The 4,006-nt window shown below is 48.8% G+C and overlaps 1 long non-coding RNA gene across 3 annotated transcripts in view; it reads left to right on the top strand.

The window, feature by feature from the left end:
- The window catches only part of LOC108289015, a 23,274-nt gene that overhangs the window by 14,133 nt on the left and 5,135 nt on the right, over positions 1–4,006 (top strand). For 2 of the 3 annotated variants that reach the window (XR_001818950.2, XR_001818951.2), the window contains one exon: positions 1,536–1,685. The exons of the other annotated variant lie outside the window; for it this stretch is intronic. This is a non-coding gene — a long non-coding RNA (uncharacterized LOC108289015). The remainder of the gene's footprint in view (positions 1–1,535; positions 1,686–4,006) is intronic. 3 annotated transcript variants of the gene reach the window in all.

The following is a 4,006-nucleotide window of genomic DNA, read 5'->3' on the forward strand; positions in this document are numbered from 1 at the left end:
CTTTGCTCGTTCTTTTTTATCCTTTTTTCTCTAATCTTGTCTTTTTGTTTTATTTCATTAAGTTGGTCTTCGACCTCTGATATCTTTTCTTCTGCTTGATCAATTCGGCTGTTAAAACTTGTGCTTAGTTCGCGAAGTTCTCGTGTTGTGTTTTTCAGCTCCATTAATTCACTTATATTCCTCTCTAAATTGTGTGTTATTGTTAACATTTCATCAAACCTTTTCTCAAAGTCCTTTCTTTGCATTGGGTTAGAACAGGTTCTTTTAATTCCCAGAAGTTTCTTATCATCCACTTTTTAAAGCCTGCCTCTGCTAATGGAACACAGTCTTTCTCCATCAGGCCTTGTTCTGTTGCTGATGAGGAACTGTGATCTCCTGTAGAGGGAGAAGCATTCTGATTTTGGGTATTCTCAGCCATTTTAGGCTGGTTTCTTCCCTTCGTTATAAATTTATCCATCTATGGTCTTTATAATTACCATCTTTATGGTTGGGTTTCTGAATGGACGTCCAACTTGTTGATTCCCGGTGCTAAAATCTGAGCAACCCACTGCGCCAGCCAAAACAGCGGCTTTAAGATTGATGGTGCTTTTCTGACTCTGCACTGAGAACCGCTGCACCAAGGCAGCAGCAAAACCACCTCACTGGCCTCAAGAGTCGCGCTGGCGACCCATGGGGCTCCTCTGCTGGGAATCTCCTGGTGCATGAGCAACAAAAATTGATCTGAAAGTGTGGCATTCTCTTGTTCTCTGTGCTTTCAGTGGGAGCTACAATCCCGAGCTGCTAGTGATCAGCCATCTTCGTAATCACAGTGTCTTGCACAAAATAAATAAAAAGCACAAGAATACACACATGTGCATGACCCTACAGCCCAGAGGTATCCACTTCCTGCATTTTGCATATAGTATTCCAGTGTCTAACAAATACTTGTATGAATTTACAGTCAGCATCATTGCAGGGCTAGAAGGAACCATAATCCACAAAACCGCCCTCAGTTTTGCACCAATTGCAAGGGTAAAGGTCCCCAAAACCACCTTCAGGTATGATAATTTGCTAGAAAAACTCACTGAAAGCTGTTATACTCATGGTCATGACTTAGCACTGGGTAGGACACAAATTAAAATCAACCCAGGGAAAGGTGCTCAGGCCAGAGTTCAGGAAGGTCCTACCTGCAGAACATCCAGCTATCCTTCCCTGTGAAGCTGTGAACAGCGTCACTTCTGGCATCCAGGCGGGATCGCCTGAGCTTAGTGTCCCAGAGTCTCTACTGGGGCCCCACGGTTGACTGCCCATGCAGATGGTGGTCTCCAACTCACCCTGGGGGGTGAGCTGATCACAACTTCCACTTAAATCTCACCGTAGGCTTTCTGGTATGGTCTGGAGGTCCCAGGCAAACCAAGACCCTCTCATCAGGCATGACATTCCAAGGCTTAGAGACCACTTCTCAGAAGCTGAGAGAAGAAGCCAGGTCTCTCCAGGCAAGTTTCAATTCTTTATTACACAGTCATGTGTAAAGGATTTATTTTTCTTTCCAAAAGTTGGATTGCACTACACACTTGGTTTTGCAATTGACTCTGGGACTCATGGCGTGACCGTGTGCCTGAGGCTGACTCAGAATTCCCGCCATCGCCCTCTGCTGCTCACCTGGCCATCCTCGGCACCTGGTTGGAAATGGAATTTGGACACTGGTGTGAAAGTGGTTGATATCTCAGTCTGGGTTCCTAGAAGCAGATCCCAAGATGAGGATTTGTGTGGAAGCAGGATAAATGATGTGTTCCCTGGAAAACCAGCATGGGAATTTCGGGCAGTACTGGGTGGGGAGGAGGCCAAGTGCTGGGGGTGATTCCAGCTTCATCCCATGAAGGAACTGGGAAGTTACTGGTCACTGCTCAAAGGTGTCCCTTTCGGGTTTAGGGGCGGTGCTCAGGTACTCTCTGTCTTATCTGTCATTCACTGGCTAAGGATTGTAAATTTCCAGACAGCCTAGCCCTCCAGGAGCTCAGAGAGCCACAGGAAAGTGGGTCCTGTGACTGGAGGGCAGCCCCCTGCAAAATTCAGAAGCTGGATGCTGGGACTGAGAGACCTGGGGATCAGGTGCATAAAAATGGCCAACAGACACAGAGAAATGTGGGCAGAGCTCATGGCATCTGCTACGATTAGAATCTGAAGGCACCTCAGCATTCAGAAGGGCCAGGTGTGATTCTCTCCTGGGTAAGTGTAGGCTCTCAGTGGGGTCAGCTGACCTACACCAGGACAGAAGCTCAGCGGCGGCTTACCACTGTTTCGTCCCTGCTGCATTCGTCTGGGTGTCAGCTCCCAGCGACCTGGGAAAGGATGGGAAGAAGCACGCTCTATCACATAGGTGCCGTGTATGCTCATGCTTCCTCTGGACATCATGAGTGGATAAGTAGGGCCAGGTGACCGTGTCAAATGACCGCTGACTATCGAATGCCTGACCTGTGGCTGCAGTGCTGGCTCTCGCTTTTCACTGGGTCTGCCGCCCGCTCCCCATCTGCTCCACTGCGCACCCCTTCCGGTCCCTGGGCCATCAGCTCTTCCCCAGCCAGAGTGGGTGCCGGCTCCCTCCTCTGCACTGAGCAGCCCGCCCGTCGTCCTGACCCCTCCAACCATTTCTGTTTGGGCAAACGCCAGGGGCTTGAGCAATGGAAAGGGACTGCCAGGCCAATTGCTTTCCCTCCTCCCCACCTTAGAACATCTCAAGGTGTAGGGGCCCCCATGGCCTCCCTGAGACACGTTCACCAGTCATCATTGGCTGTTTTCTTTGTGATCTGTGGCAGCTCAAAATTAATACATAAATAAATAACATAGAGAATCACTTTGAATTCATCCCCTTTCTTCACCATCTCCTCCCCCTAACCCCACTCCTTCTTCCTGCGGATTGCAGACCACCCTCCGCCCCCCTCCCCCCATGACAGTGCCTTTGTTTTGGGCTCAGTTTTCTTGAAGATCAAGGCCAGGTGCCAGGTCACCACATGCAGGGGCCTGGCCATACTCAGGACTGACTGGTTGCTGTGGGCAGGCCAGGAAGATCGTGAAATTGTACTATGGCAAAAACCAAAATAAAAACAGTCTCTGGTTGTCCTGCTGGCTCACCTTTCCTGGCCTGCTGCCTGCTTTGGCTGAGTCTATGAGGCCTTCTGTTGTCCCTAAGCTCTGTCACCACTCTTTTTAAGTTGTGGAAAAGAGAGTCATGCACATGATTCTTGTCCACTGAAAGGCAGGCAAATGTCTGCTGTAAGAACGCAATCGCTTATTGCCTTATAGGTATTGGCCAGTGTTATGTCTGCCTGTAAATTCATCTTAGCATTCTGATTGCCAGTATATGAGCGTGTGTGAATCCTTGTTGAATTGATTGTAATGTCTTACTGGTTTCCTCATTCATTCACAAATAAAACCAAATATTTGGTGTGTGTCCGTTTTATATTTGTATGAGAATCGTGGTTTTACTTTGAAAAATACCATTCTTTTCCTGTCCCCTCAACCCATTGCCCAGAGTCACGCTGGAGAAAGTGCAGCGAGGCTCTCCTTGTCTTTATTTTTCCTTTGCCTGTAACACAGCACATTTTGACGGCTTGCTCACCGGACTCCAAACTCATGAGAGCAGAATCCTCTCGGTCTGGCTTTCCATTGAATCCTCAGCTCCAAAAAAGTTTCTGGCATGAAATAGGGACATGAAGTGAGTTTGCTGAGTGAAGCCTGTAGCCTCAGTTTTGTTTCTGGGTCAGCCAGATCCCAGTGCGCCTGGGATCCTATCCTCCCCTCCCCTCCTCTCCTCTCCCCTGGACACGTGGAGAAGGAGGAGTTGGGATGAGAGAGTTGAGTGGCAGCTTCCATTCTGCTGCCAAAGGAAATGGGGACTGAGATTCATAAAGAGGGGGCCAGGAGAGAAATAATTTTAAGAAGTTTTGAGATGTACCACAAACTTTCCCTCCCTTCCCTTTCCTCTCCTCCCCTCCCCTTCCCTTTCCTCTCCTCCCCTCCCCTCCCC

Source organism: Cebus imitator, unplaced genomic scaffold (assembly GCF_001604975.1).
Source record: "Cebus imitator isolate Cc_AM_T3 unplaced genomic scaffold, Cebus_imitator-1.0 Scaffold388, whole genome shotgun sequence".
Lineage (NCBI taxonomy): Eukaryota > Metazoa > Chordata > Mammalia > Primates > Cebidae > Cebus > Cebus imitator.